The sequence below is a fragment of the Cyprinus carpio genome, chromosome B11, assembly GCF_018340385.1.
Source record: "Cyprinus carpio isolate SPL01 chromosome B11, ASM1834038v1, whole genome shotgun sequence".
Lineage (NCBI taxonomy): Eukaryota > Metazoa > Chordata > Actinopteri > Cypriniformes > Cyprinidae > Cyprinus > Cyprinus carpio.
This window is the reverse complement of record NC_056607.1, coordinates 4,384,185-4,412,157: the sequence shown is the minus strand read 5'-3', so window position 1 is coordinate 4,412,157 and position 27,973 is coordinate 4,384,185. Positions and strand designations below refer to the sequence as shown.

General features: G+C 39.8%; 2 pseudogenes; both read right to left on the bottom strand.

Moving 5' to 3' along the window:
• Positions 1–1,253: 1,253 nt before the first annotated feature.
• LOC122138854 lies at positions 1,254–2,840 on the bottom strand (annotated as a pseudogene).
• Positions 2,841–12,471: 9,631 nt separating this feature from the next.
• On the bottom strand, positions 12,472–26,879 carry LOC122134208 (annotated as a pseudogene).
• Positions 26,880–27,973: the final 1,094 nt, after the last annotated feature.

Sequence of the window (27,973 nt, the reverse complement as noted above, 5' to 3'; positions counted from 1 at the left end):
TTCGCCCATGACACGTGGTGCCTCTTTTACAAACCAAAATCCTAAGCCATTAAATATAAACTATTCCAACTGAGAACCTGAAATCCTTCAGAATTGCTGTAACAAAGAATGTGGAACGAGCTGTTTATACCAACTGCGTCAAAGCAAACGTTGATTCACCTCCATTTGTCCAGGACGACAGGACGCAAGTAGGTATGGAGCTGTGTCAGAAAGCGAAATGTTACATGGTTGACTGAATCTGGTGTAGACAAGATAGCCGCCAGGTGATTGTAATTTCGAAGATTCGTTTTGACGTAATGCAACACGTGCCACCAAGCGGAATCCAGTCAGCCGTTGTAACGAAGGATGCCAGTGGCGTTGCGGGCCTATGGATGAGAAAGATGACTATTTTGTCGATGTCTTGCTCTGGACGGGGCAGTGTTTATGTAAATGTTGTGTGCTCTTTGACGTCATTTTGCCCTTTTACGTGGCGTTTACATCAGTACCACATCAATCAATCAATCCATATCATGTACCTGCACAATAAACTTTACTAAAAAGTACAAAAAAAGGAAAAATAATCATTAGTCATTATACTACCCTGAGTGAGCATAAATTATACCGTAAAAATTACAAATAATTTCTCAGGCGTTCATTGATATAGTTAATAATAGTTATTAGATATATTTTATGAGACGCATACAATTAGCGGAAGGGTTGGTCAAAAAGTTGAGTGCGTGTTGAAAAAATAATAAACTCCTGCATTAGTTGATGTTGATTGGATTTGGAAATGGAAACATTTTGCAGGGCGCAAAAGTGGGACATTGGAAGACTGGCCGACAAATGTTGCTCATCTTGTCAGGAGAGTGACCAACTGAAAACAGGAGGATGTTTTAAAAGTTATTTTTTCTACATGAGTAAATCAAACTGGTTGTATTTCCAAAGATAAAGGGGACAAAGGTCAGTTAATTATTGGAAGTCCCCTTAAATTTATTCCAAAACATGAGTCAAAAGCATTATGGAGAGCACATTTTCAGGTTTTTATGAGTTCCTTAAACAAGTAAAACAAACAAAAAAAGCACATAGAATATCCACAATAGCTTTCGTTGTGAACAAGTTTGTCAGCAAGTACACAGCATTCAAGGCTAACACCAAGTAGGCGAACATTATGTCTGTTGCCGTTTTTTAAAGCTTGTGAAAGTGAAATTATGCAGTCTAAAGGCTAACTGCTATCCAGGTTTCAGTCTGAATAATGCATGACAACGAAGGAATGTCTAATACTCCTCTCCCTCCTCTTCTCCTTCTCCCTCGAATGAATCTACACCACACCTCCCTCGTAATACGTTCTCCAGGGCTTGCCATGTCTTCTCTTAGCCTCAGAGAACTCTCCCTCTTCCATTACCTTCACCTACGAACCAGTGCACAAAGGCACGCGTACGTAGCGTACATCCAGATCGAACTTATGATCAAGTCTGGCACCCAAGCCTCCGCAATAGCAGTGGTTGTTGAATTAGCATGCACACAGCTCGCTGCACTCTTAGCCAAATCACCTCCAGGTACAAACAGGTTAGGGGGCTGGTAGTTAATTACCGACCTTTGAAACCAGTTGGACACCAGTCCACAAACGGATGGAGTTGCGCTTGGTCTTTTATGGTGGCAATAGCAGCATTTACATCTTTAGGGACAACACATCACCAACGGTTACACAAACAGACCAGCAAGCCAATGTTACCGTTGCCGTTTGACGGGGGTCACAGGGGACCATCTGATTAGACGGCTCAAAGCAAGCAGTTAAGGTGACTCTCAGCACGGAGAGCTTGCTCTATGGTAAGCTTGTCGCCAGCAGAGATCACAGGAGCGTAAGTGGCTAAAGGAAAAATGGATACGTGGATACGGCACCAAGTGGTCGGAAACTCAGTGAAGGCAACATGCAGGGCGCCATCAAACCTTAGGGAGGCAGTATATGGAGGACACGATCTGACCTATCAACCTGTTATAGGGGTGTAAGATGGGACGATCAAGATCAAGGGGTTCTACGGCAGATGTCATAGATTGGCCTCATTGTTCGACCATGAAAGCGGCAGATCGAGTGCGTCGAGGGTGGTGTGGGTGGTAAGTATGGAGTTGTAGGGCTCCACCACAGCAGTAGACACCTGTGGGAGTGGGTAGAGGGGAAACTCAAGCTTGGACATCTTTCCATAATCAACAGAAAGGCGCTCCATCAGTAAAGAGGTGAAACCAGAACCAGTTCCTCCTCCAAAGCTGTGGAACACCAAGAAGCCCTGAAGGTCCAGTGCACTGGTCAGCCTATGAAGAGGGGGAATGAACAAGAAACAGTTATGCAAATCTATCATATTTAATATTGAGTTAAAACCTAAACAAATGTTGAATGAAAAACATGATGACTGTGATTACAAAGATGGTTACCAGTTTGCGAATCCTGTCAAGAACTAGATATCAATGATCTCTTTGCCGATAGTGTTCAATGGGCCACGAGCGAGTAGTTGTTAGCTGCATCCTCCTTTCCAGTGATCAGCTGCTCAGGGTGGAAAAGCTGGGCGGGTAAGTTCCGGTGCAACCTCATCGCTGAACCGCAAAAAAGAAGTGGTGGAGAGAATGAAATCTGTGAAGTCTGTGGACTAACCATAAGAGACGGCTAATCAGACAATTACTAAACCAATCACAGTGGGCTCCAGGATCTACAAACACTGCCCGGGGAACATGGCTTGCCAGCTCCTGTCTCACTGAAAAAAGTGGGTGAAGGAGTCATCCCCATCCACCAATGGTCTTATCACTGGGCATCTGTCCATGCCGGCTGAATCCCATGCTCAAGGCAGTAAAGTTCCCAGCAGGGCATTGCCAATCTGGACACCGGCTGACCCACATGAATGGAAATACACTCACGCTGTTGTGGAAAAGGCAAAAAGAAAATGACTCTGTCATAAACATTTATCCTGAAAAATTAGGATAAATTACCAATAATGAGACCACAATAAAGCTTTATGTAAGAAATTACATTTAGGTTACGCATATATTTGAGTACACAAAAACATTGAATACGAATTTATATTTATTACCACAACAAAAACAATGTTTTTAGCAAAAACCTTCTAAGCGGTATTTTAGTTAAAACTCATACCTGTATAAAAAATAAAATATCAGCAACTTTTCACATGCATAATTATCCAAATAAGCTAAGCAACAATGGCTTGCAATGTGCAAACAAAAAAAAAAAAACCGTTATATTTTCAAAAACATTGCAAAAATCAGCTTTTGAAAAATATATAAAATAGGCTATTTTAGCGGGTAGCTGAGCTTTTAGGCTCTCAAACCAGGAAATGTTGTACGCGCTTTATGTCATTAATAGAACAGCTCATCATGCTTCTTCTAACAAGGACGAGCCACAATAGAATTACAAGGAACTGTGCAAAACCCTCCTGATTAAAGTGCACAATAGCAAAACAGCAAAATCCTAATGAATAGCTTATAAGACCAAAAATGAACAGAGTAAATTAAAGTATTCACTTACCATTTTGGCGTTTTTTTCCAGCTGCTGCAGACGCCTGATATGTGCTGATCTCACTGCAGATTGAAGATGGAGATGGCGCTATTACAGAGCAAGCTGCAGATGGGAGTGGCTCAGCCTTATGAACAACCAAATACAATCTTCTAAAAACACTCCAAATGTGACTGTAAAATGCACAGAAACTAAAGCTAAATTACCACAAACATCACACAAAGTGGCATTAGTGTAATTTATTTAGACTGACTATAAAATCTGGCATCCTAAAAATCTTTTAAAATGATATTTGAATATTATGCCATACGTGTGATTTTGCACTGTAAAATTTTCAATAAACACTACTTGTAACACATTTCTCTATAACACATTCAGAACAGACCGGGATAGTTACACTATGAATAACAATCGACAGACGCGTTATTTAAATGCTTTGATGCAGCCGCACCTTAATCATTCTGAATCCATGACAAACATTGCAAACTCGTGTTTTAAAACCTATATCTTTGCTTGTTATAGACCATATTTGTAGGGCCGGGTCTAAAACGCACCAGGGCCACCGCCCTCTGAGGACTCTGCTGCAGTAGATGAACGTCACAATGCTGCAGATACCAAAAAAACAAAATCAAAAACTTTTCAACAAGAAATGTAAAAGACTTCCTTTCTGATTTTGAAAGAGAACTTGAACTGACTGGATACTCAGGTCATAGGCTATAGCGGGATTTATTTCATTTTTTGTGAAAGTGGTATGCCGACATAAAAGGCTCTTGGAATTATATGAAGGTGACAGTGATGTCAAATAATTCCCAGAGATTAGTCATAAATCACGGCACGCAAAAGCTTAAGTGAAAGCGGGTGTTGTAGGTAGGGTCACATAATCCTGACGCTCCTGGCGCGCTATAAAGAAGCGACACACGACTCGAGGTTGCGCGCAGTCTACTACATCGACCTCTTACGCACCGTCTGACATGAGAAGCACTCGTAAACCGCAAGAACAGCAAAACATATTGGTTTCTCCGTTTATTGCCAAAGGATACGAAAATGGTGAGATAGCTGCGTAGCTGCATTAGCACATTTGAGTCTATCAGTATTTGAAAGAATGTCGGCCCATATGCGTAAGATTGCTTGTAGCTACCTTATAACTATTGGATTAGTGATAGGCAGTTACACGAGGAGCAGCGACCCACCGGTGCCATCGCTTTAATCCACTGCATCTGCTCGATATATTCCTGCGATATTTCGTAGTACTTCCTACTATTTTTATATTCGGGAGGAGAGTGGCCGCGTGGGTCGTCTGTTTGAAGCTGATGAAACTGTTCTTAGTAGCACCCTACAGGAATTGTTCACATTTGCAAGCGAGGTAGTCAATCGGGCGCGACGCAAGCGATTAAGATGTTCAAGGCGATAAAAATAAGATTTTAAGTCGAGAGCAAAGATGATTATTGAATATCACGGAGCGGAGAGTCATACAAGTATTAAAACACCTAGAACCAAAATGGCCTATAGTGCCTAAGACAATCAAAAACTGTGGTCAACGTAAGTCAGAACAAGTCATGATAAATATATTAGACCTTTTTGCGACGGTCAAATCGCAGATGAATTAAGGAGCAGAGGTTTAATTCACAAGGGCCAATGTAGCGCATATTTAGGTCTAGGTGGAGCTAACAGCACGTTTTGCAGGTTGCGTTTGTAGAAACTATCCTTTGCTGATAGGAAGTCGTTTATTGGTTGTGCAATTTTGGAAACAGCAAGGGCATAGCACTCTGATGAACGTGCACACTGACAACGCATGAAGGAAGACAGTCATCAAACTCCTCATGAACTGCACTACGCGAAATAAATAATCCGAGCGCGGACCAGCTAAAACCCATGGGAAACCTATGCTGATTGTTGGCCAGATGTGACTCGAAGACAGTTCGTACTGAGGAGTCAGCAGTGCTTTACGAAACAAAATTCTGTTTATTCCCGATTCAGCAAAGACAATATGTGAAGAACTAACCCAGGAAGAAGAAGCCGTGGTTTGGGACCTAGCATGTTATGTAATCGGATAGACTGACGCGCGTTAGATTAAAAAAAACTAGGTCCTGGCAGATTTGTAAAAGGGCTTGCGAGTGCTGTAAGTAAACCCAGATGTGGCCAGGCAACGAAAGAGAATTAGGGAAAAGATGGGTGGCGAGCTTGAGCTCTGTCAATTAGGACGAGGAGGAGGCACGGGGCACGCCCTGGTTGGCTCTGGCCTCTTTTGGCCATATTCAGTCGGACACCTAAGACGCACTGGAATTGTCCTGTTTGTCATGCTCACAAATTGGACTTGACAAGAACCACGCAGTTCCAGGTTTGCAACAGACTAGTGTACCGTTCTATCTCATAGTCACGTAGTAAATCAAAGGGATAGAAGGCCGTGCAACTAACTATATATAATAAAAGCCGGGTGTAGGCTGGTCTTCTTTTTTAGCACAGCAGCATGAGGGTATTTCCATGTATGTGGGACAAGCTATTTTATACATCGTGGACATTTACAGGGTGCATGCCATGTTGCCGTGATGGCGTGGAGAATTACACTTCCGAAATAGGTGTGCGGTATGGACAGTAGTTTATTAGTTAATCGGGGGGCAGATAGCCACACGGAGAAAGGTTGAGCCGTAAGACCAGTTGTTAACAAAGAGTTATTTAAATACTTCGTGATTCATTTTGTTGATGGCTGCACAGCTCACATAGGCAGCATTATAAAAGATTTGTCATTTTTGTAAAGCTTTCAGTTAGGCGCATCTAGACAGGAAAGTATCATAATTGGCAGGAGTCAAACGTTAATGGACTAGGAGTCATGATTTTGGTCGTGGCCACAAGAGCGTTTTAACCAGTGAGGGAGGGCCATTCATTGTGGGTCAAGCATGCCTTTCTGGTCGGCCTAGATTGGCAATGCCTGCGGGGAACTGTACTGGGAGAGGGGGCCTGGACTTGATTCCAGCCGGACATGGTGGACAGGATGTGTGCCAGGGATAAGATCCATTGCGGAGTGAGGTTGGAGGACTCCACTTCAACACACTTTTCAGTGAGACAGGAGCTGGCCAGCATGGTCCTGTCCAGGCCAGGGTTTTGTAGATCTGAGCCCACTGTGAGTGGGTAGTAATTGTCTGATTAGCCGTCTCGTGATGGTTAAGTCCACGCAACTTCACCACAGATTTTCGTCACATCGCCACACACTGCTTTCTTTTTGCGTTCAGATGAGGTGTCGCACCGGGAACTATACCGGTCAGCTTGTTGCCACCCTGAGGCAGCGGATCACACTGGGAGGAAAGGATCTGATGCAGCTAACAACCTGACAGCTCGTGCGCCATTACACTCTTGGCAAAAAGTGATCCCCTGATAACGATGTTCACGACAGGATTCGCAAACTGGTAACCATCTCTTGTATAATCACTAGTCAGCATGCGTTTACATGCACATATTGTTTAGGTTTAATCTTCTGTCAATTATTACAACTATGATTAGATCACGATTAAACGTGGTGTACTTCCTCAATACTCCCCCTCTTCATGAGGCTGACCATGGTTGCTATCTGGTACTTCAAGGACTCTTGGTGTTCCACAGCTTGGAGGAGGAAAGGAACTGGTTTCTGGTGTTCACCTCTTTACTGAATTGGAGCCCTTTCTGTTGATTATGGAAAGAAGTCCAAGCTTGAGTTCTCCATTCTACCCGAGCTCCACAGGTGTCTACGTGCTGTGGTAGGTGAGCCCTACACACTCCATTTTCTTACCACCCACGTACCACACTCGAGGGAAACTCCAGACTGTGCTGATTCATGGTCGACAATAGAGGCCATCTATGCCATCTGGCCGTAGAAACCTTGATATCGAGCGTCCCACTTAAAAAAACACCAACCTTATACCGATGTTCTGATTAGTCAGATCAGTGGTCCCTCACATTAAACTGGCCTCCCTAAGGGTTTGATTCGGGCGCCCTGAAGTTGGGACTGTAAACTGACGTGTTCAGACCAACTTGGTTAGATCTCGTATCGAACGTATCCATTTTCTTTAGACAACTTACCCGCACTGTGATCTCTGCCCTGAAAAGCTTACCCATGGCAGATATCGCAGTGGCTGAGATTCACTAATGCTTGCGTTTGAGCCGTCTAATCAGATGCTGTAAATGTGACCCACGAGCACCGGCAAGTACATCAGGGCTTGCTGTCTGTGCTGTACCGTGGGTGATGGGTACCTACAGATGGTAAATGCTGCTATTGCCACCATAAAAGACCAAGCGCTCCATCCCAGTTTGTTGGACTGGGGTCCAAAGCGGCCTCGGTTCAAGCAACGTAGGGTCTGGTATAAACATACCAGCCCCCGACGTTTTTACATGGAGGTGATTTGGCTAAACGGTGCAGCGAGCTGTGTGCCGATGCTAAGCAACACCACATGGCTATTTGCAAGAAGGCCTTGGCGCAGCGAGACTTTGTCATAAAATCGATCTTGATGTACGCCGAACGGCCTTGGTGCCGTACGTATGGAAGGTATGAGAGGGAGAGTTCTCGTGACTAGAGACGACATGGCGCCCTGAGAAAGATTACGAGGGAGTGGTGTAGAGTCATCGAGGGAAAGGAAAAGGGAGGGGTATTAAGATTTTTTTTCTTCTCCAGGGCATTCCAGAGTTTGCCTCATATCAGTTAGTCAAAATGAATGAAATGGAGTCTTTAAGGGACAAGTACTGGCAAGGGGAGCCGGTTGTCTACGTATGAGTAAACATTTGGTGGTCTTTAGTCAGTCAGTACATATGTAATGCTGGCAGCAACTGAGATGGAGTCATTATTTTGTGATGCCTCCATTGTGGTTAGATCAATAAAATGATGCATCGACCTTACTGACGACGGACTCTGCAATAATTGATCAGTTCAAGAACACGATGTGTGTATCCTTTCACGACCCGCCATAACAACATTCAATTTATACCCACGACACACACACCCACCACAAGCGAGAACAAATTCATATACATAGGAAATGGGATGATGTCTATTTCTTTTGCCTTACGACATACGCCGGTTAAGATTTAACATGACGTATACATATTCTAAAATCAATAAGTCCATAAAGAAATACGACAAAAGTCATTAACACATGTGAGTATTTACTTTCTATCGTAGTGATTGGACAAAATATCATAAGATTCACATTACAAACATGTAATTAGTATGGCATTTACATTACTACTCCTACAATAGCGCGCTGAACATTAAAATATAAGGTTTAAATGGATACAAAATAAATCAACCATTCACAACTGCCATTTTCTACTAGCCCCATGAGCGAGCGATAAACGAGTTTCCCAAAAGTGGGACTGTAAAATGTAATTTTATATTAGGATCGGCCGACACGACACATGGTCATGATATGGCACTGGTAGTACCGCCCCTACTGAATTTGACCGATCCAGATATACTCTATTTTGCCAATGGCATGGGTTGAAGCCAGTGGACATGTGGTTCTGCATTCATTTCTATTTTAGACCAACTAAACAGCCTCTATAAGCGGACCAAGTCCCTATGGGATAACATTTCATTATTGTCTCTTAATCATTCTAAAATATGTAATTATTATAATTTTATATTTTTTTAATAACATTTTAATAAAAGTTGTAATCACACAATTTTACAACCTTACATTATTTATGGTTATAAAAACTCCACATCAAGCAGATTGTGATGGTTCGAAAAATATTACTTACTGGATATAATGATAAAAATATGTTCTAGGAAGCAAACCCTAGGACCTAAATGATTCGAGCTTTAGACTGTGCGGAACTTTTTCCGATGACATGAATGGCATCGATGAAGTGCTAACGTGATAGGGGGTGTTTTTTGGCATTCTGACGCTAATGTTAATGTATTGTGCTACAGTGAAGCTTAGAAATGTGTTATTATACTAGGCCACAGAAAATAAATTTGTATTTAAGTATGAACTTGCACCTTGCGATACCAGTAAGTGATGTTATTGAAACAGCAATGTTAAAAAAGGGCGCTGAATAAGTAAAACCAGCTGCATCTTTAAGGGGAAAAAAAACTACAACTCAAAAAATATTATTATTGACATCACATTGCCCTTATTGATCACTTCCAGTAGCCATTTAAAAAGATAAACTTAAAGAAAAAGCTTACATTTGTAAAATATCTACAGGATCTAGGGGGTGCATAATTTTAATTGAGAACACATACATACATTATACACACACAACGTATACACACAATTAGGGCATGCTTGATAACTCTCATTCAATATTTTAATGTGCATATGTCAGTGAAAGCTGGTTCTGTAAATCGCATCATGTGCGTGCTTTCAACATGGAAGCGCCTTAATACCACAGAGCCGTTGTTCACTGAAAAGCTGTGCAAAACCAAGTTTATATCATACTCCCTTTTTATTTTAAGTTTGAGATTAGAGCTTACAGCTCTCCAAAATCCAGTATCGCAGATATTAAAATATGTCCTAGATCAATCAAGAACAAGGATATGTAAAACTGAAAATTAAAGTTTTCTTTAATAAGTATGTTGCTTTATGCAGACTCAATAATTGGTCTGTGGTCTCCGTCAGCACAAACTCCAGCCATTCAGTGAGGTGTGGCATTGGAAGTGATCAGCCTGTGGCTCTGATGAGTCCTTCAGAATAACCGGATCCACTGTTTCTCACTCACTTTACCTCTGAAAATATCCAAGAGATTCTATCTGGGGTATGCCAGGTCAGGCATGTTGAGATGGCCAATCAAGCCACGAGTAAAGATAATAGTAGCATGGACTTAAGCTAAAAAATTCCTTGCGCAGACCACACCGTGTGGGTACTTTTGGACTGTGGGCCGGTGCTTAGATCATGCCTGGAAACGGAAATCAGCTATCCTAAAGTTGGTCAGCAAGAAGTCGAGCCCTATAAAGTGCTCCAAAAAAATCTCTGGTAGATGGAATGCATTGGCACTTTGACTTGATACGAAAAACACAATGGACCAACACAGAAGCAGACTCACGGCCCGCCCCAATTACACTAGACTTCAAGGCAAGCTGGATTCTGTGCCTCGACCAAGTACCATCCTCCAGACCTCCAAGACATTGATTTCCCAATTAAATGCAAAAAAATTAAAAAAAATAACAAAAAAAAAAAAAAAAAAAAAAAAAATTGTGACCTATGAGCAACAGCCTATGGTCATTTTCCCTCCTTTATCCAAGGGTAAAGGTGCTTACGGAACTTTGGTTCTGTTTCAGAAGTGGCTTGGTAGAGCCATCCTGAAGATTTCTAAGAAGGGTGACGCTTGCTGCACCGACCGTGGCAGTCTTCTCAAGCTTGTGAAACACCCTGTTGGTTGTGCACCATTTCCTACCCAATTCTTTCCTTAAATTCAAGCTTTTTCATTTAATCATGCTTTGATACAGCACTCTGTGAACAGCCACCCCCTTTTCAGTAATGACCGTCTGTGAACTACACACTTTGTGTGAGGATGTTAAATGATTGTCTTCCTGGACCATTGCCAAGTCAGCAGCCTTCCCCAAGATGGTTTCAAAGAACAAGAGGTCCCCGGAAATTTATACTTTAGGGAGAGTCATTTAATGAGCACACCAAATGCAAATATTTCGACTATGTTAGGATGATACAGGAGTTGTGAATACTTTCATTGAGCTGTAAGCTCTAATCATCAAAAATTAAAACCACAAAAAAAAAACTTCGGAAATGTTTGTTTACTTTTAATGTAGATACTCTCGGCATATATGAAAGTTTCAATATTTGAAATAAGTTACACAAAAAAAATGTGTGCAACAATTTTTTTGTTAAGTGCTCACTCGATATATAATAGATATATATATATAATAGATCTATATAGTGATGTCACGCTTTGTAGGACTTAGGTCGTGAAAAGCCAGTTTGAGATCGCATACTATAAACACGCATCTCTTATATGATGTTTTGACCAGAGTATGTTGATAAGAACCCGAATCATGTGCACAGCTAAGTATAAATATTTGTTTATCTGAAAAAACAAATGCTACGGTCAGTTATTTCCCTTTAAAAAAGTATGGTGCTTTCCAGGATGGAAGGTCGGTCTATCTTTTGGTTGGTGAAAACCATCCACTGCCAGTTGTACCCAATAATGTATTTCGGCTCCCGAGGTGGGCCAGTTGGCAAGGAAAAACAGCGCATTTAATTTCAGTCATGCATAGTCGGAAAAACGAAAGGGGTCAGAGCGTCAATCTGGCAACCAGTGTTGCGTCAAGTCTGAGAGGAGGAGGGACCCTGGGTGGGAAAATAACCCTCTCCAATATTTTGAATTTGGACATGGAATACCTAGTTCAACCATTCTTGTGTCAATCCTACATACAGCACCTTTAAAAACATAAGAATACGATTCTTAAACAGACCTTATTAGTATGCCAGTTTATGTACCAATCAGTTGTCATTGGAAAGGCAAAGCCTTCATCACTGCCCAGGCTTATGTTCAGGAATAACAATTATGAACGCAGTGGTTTACATATGTCAAAAGATTTCATGATAGAACCCCGATAAAAAAGGGGACTTCAATAATGTAATGAGTCCCCTCTATTTTCCACCGCAATAATTTTGTACTTTTTATACTAAAAATTAATCTTAATTCATATTCATTGTGTCCCAAAATAGCACATGTGAGTACACTTACAGTTCTTAAGATTATCTTAAGTGACAGAAAGAATAATTTGTGTTGGGTACAGTCCAGTTTTGACTAGTGTCCTAGTCCCCTGATCACCAGGAATTATCCATGAAGCCAGTTATGTGCGTAAAACTCAAATATATGGCCACGCACGTTCAAGAACCCAAAGCTCAAAACAGTTGCAAAGCCCACAAAACCAACCTGCACCAAAAGAGACTTCCAACAATTTGTGTTTATATGCATTTTACGTGTACATACAAAGTTTGTCATTTTGGTCTTAAACCCTCCTCACCTTCACTTTTACCTTTCCTCGATTACACGCATATTCTAAGCACTCCGCGTAAGTTCCAGATTGGAGCGACAGTGGTGCTGGGCGCCATGTTGTAACCCCTGTCCACTGCTTTGCACACAATCTCCAGCTCCTGAGCCGATCTGAGGATTGGGACATCTATCTCCCACAGCTTACCAAGTCACCGCCAGCTCTTCCAGGTGGATGAGGAGGCGCAGGGTGCGGTCCTTGATCAACTAGTGAGAAGTTTGGGCTACATGCCACTGTTTTTCCCTCCAGTGTCTACCGAGCACCGTCCCCCCTCTCACAACCTCTCGTCCTCCCCACACCACACGCTATAAGCCTTTCACAGTCACCTCCCTATCAATGGGCGGCGACTGAGGTTCCCATATGCTGGGTGAGTGATGTCTGACTTGGATGGGGAGCGCCTGGATGGCATGGTGCTGATTTGAAGTCCACAGTGTTCCCAGTCAGTGCATGGAGGAAGAAAAGCCTTTGTAATCAGTTCTGCTGCCAGCGACTCTTGCTTTCCTTCATCAATTACAACAATTTTTTCCCCAACGCATTGAGCATTTGCGGGCTCCAACAACGCCCAGGTACAAACTACCGGAGAACTGGGTAGCCCTGGTCAGGTTGGGAGCGTCCTCGCCATTCATCTCATACTCGAGGAGAACATCACCTTTCGGCGGCGCACAGCCTTGTTCAGTGGAAGAGATGCAACAGATGCTTGTTACCCGTCAAGCTCCTTTGTCCACCCCTTTCAAAAATGGACATGTTTAGCTTTTGCTGCAACCTCTGGTTCCAAAGCCATAGTATAATAGTAAATCCCGCAATACGTGCACCTGACCATGTAGCGTGGATTATTGCGGCAACGGCCCAATTGAGACCTTTGACCTTGCTTGACCTTTGTTCATCCTCAGAACGACGGTTTCCCGGCGCCACATGAAGCGTCGCTGTAATGGTTGTGTTTTGGAAAACGAGACTTTAGCTCACTTAGACTAAGATGATACTACCTCCCACAGAGAGACCCTCCAATCCTCCAACCGGTTTAAGCTTTCAGGAAATCCACCCCGGCACTGGCAGCAGATTACGCTTAAAAAATATGACTGAAGGGTGGGTGATATGTAATTATCCTCAATAGTATAGATGCAGGTGGGTTCGGCATTGGAAAGGGTTTTAGACTGTTGATTTGAGACAGGGTGACCTTGGGCTCAGCAAGTCAGGGTCTGAGGGGTTGGCCTCTCTTCTTCTTGTAACCTCTGGATTAAGAACACCAATTTTATATTCAGATAGGATTTCTAAGAACAGGTCCTTGCTGATGAACGCATATAATTCCCAGTATGGTTCCCAGAGCTCCACCTGCAAGCCAGAAGTATTTTGTCCACCACCAGGGATGAATGGCCCACAAATTCAGTGATATCGTAGACCCTCCTTGTATATTGACCCACAACACCACGTCAAGGACGATGGCTTTGTACTTCTTCTATGTTGTAAACGGGAAGATCCTGAATTTCCTGCGTTCCCCGTACTGTGCTGTGTAGGCAGCCACTGAACCTGAAAACAAAAACAGACACAATAAACCTCAATTAAAAAAAAAGATGCTCAATGACAACTAAAGCACCAGGCACACTGCAAATTTTTATGCCCTTTACAATTGTTGCTTGTCAGATAGTATGATATGAGCCCGGTGAGATCTTACAGACTGTGAGACATCAATGGTCTTTTACGTCAAACTGTATGATTTTGTAAGACTTTAGTAATAATTGACAGGGTTTGACTTTGCAGTCGGTTTTGACATCCTTATTTACACACAAAATTTAAAGAGGTCATGACATTTTTATTTGAATAAGTTTCTTAAGTTCAATTTACGTTTTGTTTTTGAACGTTTTGCACAAACAAAAAAACATATTTACAAAACATGATTAACTTTCTCCCTCCTTCTCAACAAGTATGAGTAATGACAATGTACACATACATCTTTGTTATTCCTGAGAAAAACATGACAAACCTTTGGCAACAGAAGCACATTTCCAAACGTGTTTGAAACACAAAGTTTGTCAAAGCAATCCTTTTTGTGACTTGTTTTGTGCATTTTCAACAAATTAATCAACCCTGATTGGAAAGGTTATTTTCATCGGTTGTGTGACGTTGTTGTTATTTTTAGTAGATTTATATGCACCCACTGCTGTAGATATCTTCCCTGGGATTAGGCCTTTAAGAGATTTGTCATTATTTTAGGAATCAGAAAACATATCAGGTGTCCTCACCTTTCTTTGGTGGAGCTTATAGGCGAAAACACTCCATACCTTCCAGCAGCCCTCCAGGTTCATCTAGTTTTTAATTCTTTTTTTTTTTTTTGTTTTCTCATTTTTTTGTTTTCACAGTGCTCCTCCTCGACAAGAGAAATGCCATCCCACAACGGACAGTGACGGGATAACGCTCTGTGAAGGCTGGGACTGAGAGTTAATGAGATGTTTTTCAGAACGAAAATTTCATTATACAACACATTTTTCAAATTTTTCACAGAGCATTTCACAGAATCTGGCCAGAGTTTCATCATTTACATTAAGCAAATCATAAATCAGTGCCATGTGGGATATCAGAAGTCAGACTAAGCGAAAGATAAACTTTATGTGTCTTATTTGTAACGATTAACATGATAAGGACAAAGGTTTAGGTGTTTTATGAATTGGCAGAATTACCTTTGACTCCTGATAAGGAAGACCTGAGCAAGACCTTGGCAATGCTTTAGGTGCTGCATTGCTCTTTTCTGAGAAAAAGAGACAAAGAACAACAAAATGTCAAAGTACGATGACATGCTAAAACCTTAACGTTTTGATGACTAGTGTGAATCCAGTCCATGTTATACAATGAATATAATAAGATTTTATATTTGATCTTTTATCATATCCACAGAAAAGCAGATGAAAGTAATTAAAAATTTATCAGTATTCATCATCAAAATTCATCAATAATGGAGATTTAGGATATTTGCTTTTGGTATAGGCCATAACCTCCAACTTTCCATTAAAAGGTAATATTTAACGCAAATTGATAATGATCATATGTTTTAGGGGAAGTGACCCTATGTAGTTTTTAATGTTTTCAAGTAGATGGGTAAACGACACAAAAGTGTTCACAATAATGTACATGAAAAGAACTTGACTTTGTTCATCTCAGAATGACATTTCCCGGCGCACTGACGCGTCGCTGTTATGGTGTGTTTTGGAAAAAGAACTTTGCTCACTGAAACTAAGTGATAATACTCCCCACAGGGAGACCCGCGAGCTCCCACCTGTATACTTCAGGATCCAACCCGTTTCCTTTAGGATGATATAAACACTGGGACCTTTTTAAAATGTTTAGATCAAAATTAAGTTTTAAAGCTAGCACACAGTTTTTCCACTGGTTCTCTATGCAAACATGCCTAACACGATTGTGTCGGGCAACTGCGACATGTCCTCGATTTTCTGCTGTGTCAGGTACAAAGAAGTTAGGGCACACCAAAGAAAAAAAAAAAGCTTGTAGGCTGACAAACAGTCCTCTGTAAAATGCGCGGCACAATCTGAATATTGGGTTGAACTTTCTGGAGCGGTGTGTAAAATACAACTTAACCACGAGTTCTAGTTGTGTCCACTTTTGGAAAGAGCCAAACAAATTAGCTTTGGCTTTCACAATGAACACCCAAGCGTCTCCACAACATGGCGCCGGCGGCAACAGCAGCGAATAAAAGTTACAAAACCTTCTTTCTTTGCGTAAACATTGGGGCTTTGTTATGCAAATCGTCCCACACAGTGACGTAGACCGTGTAGGCGCATTTAAACAAGGCATTTTCGGAGAGCGCGTGGACGAGTCTTTACCTTTTATATAAGACATATCTCTTTTGGTGCTTTGAGACTTTAGGTCTTTGCAACTCTTATGGGATTTTAATCCTATGCACAAACAGCTTGTAACAACGCCAAAGAGCAAAGGAAAACTTGAAATTGCAACAATATGACCCCTTTAAACCTTTTTAAAACATAGGTCTCAAGACACATGCTGTAGCGCGCGGTCTCTGGCACTCAGTACCTGATGAAAAAAGGCTAGAAAACCTCTCTGCCCAGCATTGCAACTCGCTGATTAACTACACAGCACCACACATCATTGGAAAGCGAGTTATGACGTATCCTGAAACTGTAATAACATGGTGGCAGCTCCAACGATTAAACCTGCATGCCAAAAGAAATATTTTTCCTGAAGACTACATAAAATAGTTTTGAGAATTACATATGATCTAGGACCTTTATACGAAGCGTGAGATTGTCTGTAAGTCTATCCCTCACAGTCGTGTTTTCATGCATGTAAAATTCAATAAAGTCATCACAAGTACTGCTCTAAGTAGTTCATCTTAGTGAAAAAAACACAAAAATACTATAATTAAAAAAGGATGTGAATTTTGTGCAAACAATCATTTCTCTAAACAATGGGACACAAAAAATGTTTAATGTCAAAGAAGTCACTAACACAGAATATGATTTACTGCATTGAAAAAATACAAGATTGCAGGGCAGTAAAACTAACAAAACGCAAGGTACTCAGGACATAAGTTTACTTGTCTTTATCTGGTGTTTGCAATGTAGTGCAATGTGTTTAAATATGAGCCATCATGTGAATTTAAAACATACGGAATGGAACTTTTCAGACTAACACCATCATGACTCATCAAAACCTAAATATTTATCTTATCACTGCAAAACCTACACCTGTAAGCTTGCTGGGTAATGACCAAAAAAAAAAAAAAATAAATAAATAAATAAAAATGTCCAAAATGTCATTTTGGTCCTGAAGTGACCAAAAGAGAAGAAAATTCAAACTAGTCCTCTTAAAAACTTTGTATATTCTCAACTGCAACACAAAATGATTTATTGATGCCCATAAACATCAAAGCATCTATTTACTGACCCCAACATTACATAGCATATCAGCCAGACTCACTTAGGATTGCAGTCTATTAGCTTTAGATCAGCGATACATGCACTGCATGAGCTACTTGGGTTAAAACGTTTATGGCCTGTCATTAACATATATTTGCAACATGAATAAGAAGAGTGACGCAGGTTTAAGCAGAAAGACTCCTGCATAGAGAAAATCTCTTGGAAATAAAAATATGAAACTACAGCACTCGTTGTAAACAAGCCCACCAAACAGTCATGTAACCAAAGAACAAATGGGTTTGAAATGAGTCACTGTTGCTCAAATATTTGGACTGACATGAATGTGTCATAGTGGATAAGACACTTGTTTTGGTCCTGAAGTTTTTGTGTATCGAAAAACATGAACCTTGCTTGTCTTTTCATTAAAAGGATCAATAACAACTCCTACATGAAGCTTTATTTACGCTTATTTCATTTAACATTAAAGCCAACATTAGACTATTATTAGGCTTTACCATGGATTAAAATGAATGGAATGTGGTGTAATACTGTAATAAACTGTTTCATTTCAGGTTGGCTACATTTCTGTAACTGTGGTGCAAAGAGATAGTAAGAGCGGTCACCTACTTAATTTGTCCACAAGAAAACGTCTCACACTGGGAAAAACAGTCCAACCATTGTTTGGAAATAATACAGTAGCTATTGCTGTGACAGTAAATCTTGAGACTGTGCGTCTAAAAACACACCCTCACTTGTCATTTAGTGGGTGGAAATGATTAAATCTTTTTTTTGTTTCATTGCCCCACTAGGTTGCACTGGTCATTGTTTTAGAAACCGAGTAGGTGTCTAGTAACTTTGAGAGTTTAAATTTCCTTGACTGGTTAAACAAATGAACATGCATTTGTTATAAAAAAAAAAAAAAAAAACCTGCCGTTTGATAACCAACATAATTATGCCACATGTGCAGTAGTTTGCAATCAAGAGAGAATACTCAAACATATGCTTTTGTAAACAAGGAATGGTTAATCAAGTATGAACACAAATGCACCATTATTGATATGGCAATGAATAATTAGCACCTCCCTTATTAAAAATTAGAAAATGATCGAATCGTTTGTATACAGCAGCTAAAATAATAGTCCAGGTGCCACGTAAAAAACAAAAAAACAACCCAACGAATTTCGACCCAGTCACCTCGCTGCACAACTTCAAATACAAAACACACACACAAACCGCGTTGCTTTGAATTCCAAACCCCTGCCGATTTCCCGATCTATAAATTGCTAGAAGAGGTTGTGATCTGAACTTGTAACTATCCTGCAGTTTCGGAGATCCTCGACCCTACAGATCCCTTCCTCGAGCCGCTCGGAAACTATTAATGAGACGCACGAGTGTGACGTGTACGCAGCCCCTGGTCGCATCATCACAAGCACCCAGTTTTACTGTTGTTACAACCACATCCAAAAACATCAGATTCTCAAATTATATTAATAATATACATATATTCAATAGCCCCTTCTCCCCAAGGTTTGAATCAATCAACTCGCATCTGATTATTTGTTTTACGTCACCGTGAATTTACCTGCTGATGATCAGCGGGGTGTCCTTTGTTGGACTTTCTTTCTCGTTTCTCTGCTTTTTTGTTTTTTTCAATAATTTGATGAACTAAAACTAACAGACTAATCTGCAGCAATGCACAACACGGCTATGATCTTTTTCATAAAATTATAATTTTAGCTCATTTTGTAGTATCACACATTTGCGTCATTTTCTTTTTTCTGGAACATTTCATAGTCGATATGTTCAAGGCGCAGGTCAAAAGTTTTTTTTTATTCTCCCCCAAGGATGCAATTATTTGATACATACACATACAGTAGTACATGAATTGTTCTGAAATGGTATTGCCATTAAACTGCCTTCTATTTGAATTATAATGTTAAAATATACTTTCTTTCTGTTATGCAAAGCTGATTTTTTTATTAGTCATTACCCCAGTCCTCATTGTCACTTGTGTTCAAATAGAAACTAATTTTAAAATTGTAATAATCAAAGTCAAGTATAATTGTATTAATAAATTAGTCACCAAATTAATTCTGCTATGGAAGAGAATTCTTAACAAAACATAAAAAAATCCAAAATTTTGACCTGTAGTGTAGTTAGTAATTGTGCATTATCATTAGATCGTGAAGCTGTTTACTATAAATGTATATTTTATTGCATTGTCGTTTACTTGTATCCACTTCTGGGTTTGCACTTAGTTCATGTCAGGGCCAAAGTGATGCATGCAAAGTTCGCCATCGCTGACTGAACTCTGAAATCTGAAATTTCATGGTCGCTAAAGTCAGCGACAACGATACGACCACACCAATGAATTACAATACACAGATACATCATGAAACAACAAACCTTTCCTTTTAATCAGTCTTTTTATGACTATATTTACAATATTTCTGTCATTGCAGAATATTAGCAAACTGTTCTTTGATGAGACAATACAAGGTTACTGGTGTTTTAAACATAAACAAACAAAAAAAATGTACAATGTCATCAAAACAGTAACAGTTTCTGTTTGTATAAAGTTTATACAAAAAAAAAAAAAAAAAAAAACCAGATCTTAAAATCACACACAAATTCGTTTTTCAGGGTTCTTTCTGTCCATATGGGCCTTAAATAACCAGGCATATAAATGTCCAATTTCCTCTCCAAATGATTTTTTTTTTCCCTCCAAGCTGAGCTACCAGAAACACCCCGGCTTCAGTTGTTTGCTATGAGAGCCACTATAATCTTGTGCTGAAAGGTCTCCAGTATATGACTCCACTCAGAGGTAAAGACAGGACAGTACGAAAGCTCTGTCTTGCTACGTCGGTGTCAGACTGAATGGTGTTTGAAAGCTTGTCAACTGCTGACTTCAGCATCATGACTGATTCATCTTTGGCATCTTCAGCTTTAATGAGAGAATCAACTCCGGATGATCAGGAACACAAAGCGCAGACCGTGCAATCTGGACAAAACAAACACGCAATGCTTTATTGACCAGCTTTTCATTCTTTCTAGAGAATCACTGTGGCAAACAACTTCTGAGCATGTTATATGCAACAACATTTTAGGATTAGGACATTCTGTGGATACCTTATACATTTTGTTCATTTTGACTTATTATAAAAACAATATGTACTGCCACACTTGTACCAAACAAAACAGCTATTTTCAGTATGTTAGGTTTCGCAATCAGGTGTGATGAACATTTTACAAAAGTGAAACAATACCAGCCTCCTTGAAGCAGCCTCCTTGATTATTTTAATGAAACTAAACAAAATAATTTGATATAGAAAACAAAATAAATCAAAACTATAATCACCTTGGAAGCAGCTGGATTTTGGCCACAATAGCTTATGTAATGCATCACATCAAACCAGTGATAAAAATGCCAAATATATTGTCATACAGTGCCATAATTTGCAAAAAGCAGTTTTAACACTACTCGCTGTAGGTGGTCTTTGACTTGCGAATAATGGGAGATGGAAACGTATTTGCTGACTAAATTCCTCGATGTGTATCAAAAAAGTCATGTGACTTTGAGTGCAACTTGACTAACCATAGGACTGACCTCGTTGCACAGGCTCTCAAATGTTGTTTTGGTCATTCTGAAATGCTTAAGCCAAAGTCTCTGTCATCAAGTATTTCTGTTTAATTGTCTTACACGACTGTGTTCCCAAACAGCAGGCATCCACCTCCGAAAGCAATGACCGCATTTACTGAGTCAGTTTTATTATATCTGAAAATGATTATATTCATTGGCATCTCCTAATTTTTCTTAGTGAGATTTAGTGCCAGTTTAACAGGCAAATGATGATTTTGTTCTCTTTGAACTTGCTGGATGGAAAACAATGCTTTTATTCGCCAATGTTTTTGGCAATATTTTGGTGCGACAAAAGTTAAATTCGCACTTTGGATGGAAACAGCTAATTTGCTGATGACTTTGGCAGCTGTCAAACACACTTCACATTAGTTGGCATTCTCCTGTAAAAAAACAGTTCACCGTGACAGTAAGGCTGATTAATTCAGAATTCCCTGAAATTTCAAGATATCTCTGTTCTGTGTGTTCATTTACTCTTATTTTCTAAGACACAAATCTTGTTTGTTTGCTGCAGCTCTAAATGATTCAAATACTCATTGCTAAAAAAAAACAATCTGGTTTGTCACCTGCTGGGTTTAATGAAACCTAAAGACATGAACCTACCAAAACAGCCCTCTAGAGTTAGCAGCGAAGAGGCAGGCTCTTTAGAAAACATGCCTGTGGCGACATTTATGCAAAAATGATATTATGCTGCACAACCACAAAAAGGTGGCATTCAGTTTTGATAATCCAAAACAGATTAAGCTGAATCTTGGCAAACACTTTTTACGATGGGTTGCTTGTATGCACTGTGGAACTTTAAGAATTTAAATGTCCTGTGGAGTGACGCTAAACGGTCCAACGCACCATCACATTGTGCGCCAAACCTTCTAAACAAAAAGTGTGATCACACACATCAACCATGGGTTAATATTCACAAGGAAGCACTAACTGACACTTTTCATTTATAGATTTCAGAAATGAACTCAAGGGAAAAATGAAATGAGGTGGGCGGGTCAGATTTGGCCCGCAAAGGCCTCAAAGCTGACACCTGTGGGTCTAACCAAAACCAAGAGCTAGAAAGTCTTTTTTTCAAGGGACTGAACACATGACTCTGACTTGTCATTCTATTTTGCAAACATTTTGCTGTTGAAAAATATGGATGGTGATTCAGTTGCAAATTATACTAATGGCCTCCACAATAAAAACTGAGCTTTAACTGAATCCCTTATAATAGTTTTTTTTGGTGATTGATAATAATAGTAGCTGATACACAGTGTGTAATAGAGGAGAATGTGATAGAAAACTTTCTCTGATATTTAGGAGTTGATACTATAAATTATTCTAGAACTGTATACAAAAGGAATTCCAGTTTTCCTACCCTCTTTGACAAATTAATTTCCCATATTTTTTTCATGCAGTAAGCAGTTATAGCTGACAAACTATTTTAGAGTGGGGCATAATGTAAAACACATACATATCGCCGTTTAAGTATTACATTATCAGGCAAAATGCGAGCTGTCTTGCTTAAACACTTTATGTGTGAATAGAATTGGCATAGTTTTTTGAAAAATCTTTTATGATCTTCATGTCTTGAAAAACAATCAGCTGTCATTTTTCCAAATGCTGATTTTGTGACTCAAACATAAGCTTGTCCATACCTCCATCACAGAGTTGTTTGTTGAGTTTCCCACTTGTTTCACAGACAAAACTGGGTCGACCATCAATGTAAATGGGTCTTCTGCCTTCATTAGCGATGAAGAAATCTCCATTATTTTTCAGGTTAATGATCCCTGGAGTTAGAAAAACAAACATTAAAATTGCATCCTGGTTTACACATGCCATTCAAAAGTCCTGTGATCTAATTCGAAGCATCAAAATTCCTTAAAGGGTCTGGTCATATGATGCGATTTCAAGTTTTCCTTTCCCATTCTCTTTGGAGTGTTACAAGCGCTCTTGGTGGATAAGAAGATCTGTAAAGTATGCCAACAGACTAACAGTCTCAAACCCACAGAGATATCTTTATAAAAATGTTAAGACTTGTCCCACACACTCCTAAAACCCCTCGTTTAAACATTAATTTTACATTAATTTTACATGGCTTTCTAAACATGTGGCTCTCTCTTGCGCGAGACGTGAGTGCAACGGTGATAGATACAATAGACCGCGCATATCTTTTGTATGAACAGCACCCCGCGGTGGCCATTGGTTCAACTGCGATCTTGCCACATAAAGTCTGAATGGAGTAAAGCCTGTGCTTATTTTAGCCTTTTCTTGAAAAAAAAAAAAAAGCCGCTCACATCACGAGTAGTTTTTATCAGAGATGCCCACATTATCTCTAACGTCCACTGAATGTGCTGTTAAAAATCAACGGATCCACGGTCCAGCGGTGAACCCATATCATCATGCATTAAAACAAAGAATTATGAATAATTAATGTGAAGTTTTGTTGCAGACTAAACTATATCAGGGGGAAATTATAGGTGTGGGTGGGTGTATTGTTTGAAGCAGTGGGAATTCGGGTGGACATTTGAGCTGATCCTAGCATCTCTATTTGTAAAAACAGAAACCTTTGATGTAACGGCAGTAAACATAAAATGGAATGCTGTAATCGATGACTACACTCAGGTGGTAGAAGAAGTGCACTGTTTAACGGGTGCTGAAGATAACTCAAAATCCCTAAGTCACGCAGTAAATCAGATAATCCCTCTCTTTTAAAAAGTAAACAAGGGTTATGCTGTAATAAAGTTTAGTGATGCAAAAGCTAAACTTAGCATCAAGGAGCCGGACTGATCACACAGCACCATGCGCATCATGAATGCTGTATTCAACCATCTTGACCTTGCTTTCTGGATCATCTTCCATGCAGGTCCCTGCCAAAGCACAGATTCTACATCTATCTGCTTGTCTTTAGTAGCACGTCCTAGGGGGGGGGGGGGTTCGGATCTAGAAACCGTTCAGAAGAGTTGGTTTATCAGTCAACTGTGGGCGAACTCTCTTCTTTTAAAACCATTGTGCTCATATTGTGTTAAATAACTAAATATTATTGTAAGTTTTTATTATTTTTTTTTTTTTAAATAACACACCACACATTTCAAGTGAAGCATTTCACACAAAAAGTCTGCTGCTTATTAAAACAACAGATAGATCTGGGGTGGGTTTTGGTACCGCATGAAATATTTATATTAGCACTTTATTTTTAGTCGTGCTCTGCATTTTCACACTACTGTACTTTACTATATCAATCACAATACCTGGGTAATTACTAGATACTAAACCAGAACCAATGTTGGTCCCTTGCAACTTCTATTATGCAGTGGGACTTTCTTGGGTAAGTTCACTGCTAAGGGCACAAACTGTGAAATGAAGTGCAGCCAATATTTGTTTCTCCAATACAGTGCTCATGGTGTCAGAGTCCAGGACAGGGTGTGGGGGTTTTTACAATTGCAATTTTATGTAGTGTAAACATATGTTTTGGGGTCCCTGTATACATGTGGTTTTTGTCCTTTCGGCCCAAAAAAACAAAAATGTAGGACCTGAAACTTTCTTTAAACACTTGGCCATGTATTTGTAATGGTTAGTAGCAGTTTACCACATCCACAGGTAGTTGTGGTTTGAGTACATTTCATTGAGGGACTCCAGCATCATACTGCCAAGAATTCAACTCCTGCATTCATGAATGACATTAAATGCTCACTGACCTCTCTAGATCTCATCAGATATCTGACCATAAATCGTCCACTAAGCTGCCAGAGTCCTGAAATTGATCAAAGTCTGGTGAATTCATGCCTAAAATAATGATATCACACAATCCGACTCCGCAATCACATTCTTCTGATAATATACAAACAGCCAGTGGACTAAATCTGACCCTGTGATGCTCGTCCACTAACACCCCTGCCAGCGAAGGGAAGATTTCTCTCGCTCCCAGCTGTCTTGGATCTCACGCTTCTGAATGTGCCTAGGGGGTCGGGGGGCAATCATCAGCTCTACAAGAAATGCAAGAACATTTCATAGATAGACACAGGAAAAGTACCTGAAACATATTTTAAGCATGTTTAAAACAACAAGAGGCTGTAGGAAACAACTCCACCGTGCTCTAAGCGGAATTCATCTCTGCTGTCCCCTGATGAACCAGATAAATGATCAGAACCAGAAAGTCAAGTACATAGATTGTCACAAAAAGCTATCAAAGGGGACTAATGAGGAAACACATTATGAATATAGAGTGGCTGCAGGGAGACGTCTTATTTTGCAGGCCTGTAAAGGCAAAAACTATATTTACGCTTCTTGTTCCACATTCTGAAGTCAAGTGTTTTTTTTTGTGTACGCTTTTTCTGATGAACAAAACCGTGTAAGAATCAATTTTGTTTTATTTTAGATTATGTTTTGTTTTTTTTTTTATTGGTTGGTTTTGTTTTTTGTTTTGAATTTTTAATTTTTTTATGTTATTTTCTTTTGTTTATGTTATGGTTAGGATAACAATGCACCGGACGTGGAAGCAGACAACCCACTCAACGCAAAGCAAGTGCACTAAAACTGTTGTACTGCTTGACTGACGACACAACAAGACACATGCAAATGAGTTAAGATGTATTACCGCTACAATGCATCTACATGACCCTGGACCAAAAACCAAGTCTAATAAGGGTCAATTTTTTTTCAAAATTTAGACTTAAGACATCAACTGAATAGCTTAATGAATAATCTTTCCACTGAATGTGTGGTTTTATTATGCTAGGGCCATATTTGGCTGAGATACAAATATTTGAAACAATCTTGGACTCGGAGGGTGCAAAAAAAACAATCTAACCTATTTAGAAAATCGTCTTTAAAGTTGTCCAAATTAAGTTCCCTTAGCAATGCATATTACTAATCCAAAAATTAAGATTTGTTATATTACGGTACCGAAATTTTACAATAATAGTTTTATGGAAACATGTTCTTTTCTTAATATCAAAATGATTTTTTTGGCCAGAAAAGAAAGATAATTTTGGGCTATCGCTACAAATATACACGTGCGAATTACGGGATGGTTTGTGGTCCAAGGTGGTCACATATATGCATGAACCCAAGCTTTCTCACTAATAAACAGTTTTCCCCTAATGTGCATGTACACATATTGTGTGACATTTCGAAACAGTGTGCTGCCAGCATCTGACTAAAAATATTAAACTGTTTAAAAGTTAATTTGTCATATTAAAGTGACCAGAAGATTACATTATAGTAAACACTTAAAGCTTAATTTAACTCTTCAGTTTCCTCGTACATTCACCTCATTTTTCAATGTTTTTTACGCTGCCAAGGCTCATGAACGGTTTTGTCTTAGGTGATCATATTTACTGTACTGTTGTGTGTTCGGGAAAGAAGGATAAGTTTTATGGCCATGTGTGTATTTTTTTGGTTGTTTGATATTCATAAGTATAGATATTATGTGATTTTTCAATTTGACTGTTTTTTTTTGTTTTTTGTTTTTGTGTTTTGTTGTTGTTGCTGCATAAACAACTGATACATAAAAAACTGATTTTTAGGTCCACACTGCAGGCACACACAAGTTATTGCGTAAGTATTATCTGCAAGTGAGTGCCATCCGTATGGTCCAAGTATGGTGTCCCATACTCCGGAATTTTGTGCTCTGCATTTAACCCATCCAAGTGCACACACACAATAGTGACACCTACCACACAACAAACCCGAGCAAGTGGACAGCCCAGTGGATGCAGAACCCGGGGAGCAGCTGGGGGTTCGGTTGCCTTTGCTCAAGGGGGTCTCACCTCAGTCGTGGTATTGAATTTGGTTAATTAACCTCATAACACCTGATGGTTGTGACGGGAAGGTCGGGTGAGTATGATAGAGTGGGTGTTACTTACTTTGAGGTTGGGCATCATCAACCACCTGCTGCATTGCATCGAGAAGTTCAGCACTTGCTCGCCTTTAGGCAGAGGTTGAACTAGAATACACATCGGATGAGTTGTGGTAAATGAAACATCCATCAGTGCATGCAGGCACAGACACTCAGGAACTACATTGGACGCCATAGAGCATATCAACGCGCTCTGAATCCTCCAGCAGTATAGTACTGCTGTGAGAGGCTGCCCAGCTGGACCATCTATTCTTAGCGTGGAGTGGCGGTGTAAAACACCATTCGGGTGCTTGTTGAGTAAATCTTGAACAAACCTCCAGCTTGGGGCTGACTTGCTCTACTCACAAAACATGAAGACAAGGGTCAACTGGAACACGCGACTGAATTTTACAAACATACAACAGCAGCAGCATAAAACTAGAAAGCATTCACTCTGCATATGTCATTAAAATGCTGATCATCGTTCAATGAATGAATTTCTCACTGGAGCCTGATCTTAAGCGGAGTCAGGGCTTCCTCTGTCTGACTGAAGAGAGCTTTACTTCTGAATAGCAGCGATTAGCCTCTGGCATTCAGTTGTCTCATGGTGCCCGTGCCACGCCAACCTGAGGGAAAACACGACAAACCACTCTTAGAAAAAAGGTACATTCCGTCCCTATGTTAAATAATGTTAACAAAAACTAAACTAAAAACACATAAAATTCTCTCTCTGCTCTTTTTTGTTGTATATATACCTCATGCATCAATCCTTCCAGAGAAGAAAATCCGCAGAGCTTTTCATTTAAATATGAATCCTTTTAAGCGCATTAATCACACACAGACTTACATGTCAGATATCATCATCCTTCTCCTTGGTTTTGTTCTCTAGGAAGCCTATTATAATCATAAACAAATCACAAGAGGTTGTATGATTTAAAGAAAACAACCGTAATCTAAGAGTTTGAGGTTCACGGAATCATTGTTTTTTTTATTTTGTAGGGGATTTTAAACGCTGTTCTAAGCAAGCGTTTCAATAATGGCTAATTTGCAGACTGTATGAGCATTTAATGATCAATTATCTCGAGCCTTTTTAGAATTATGTGGTAGAACAGTTCAAGAAGATGGTAACTATATTAAGAGGTAGAATAGCTGCCTT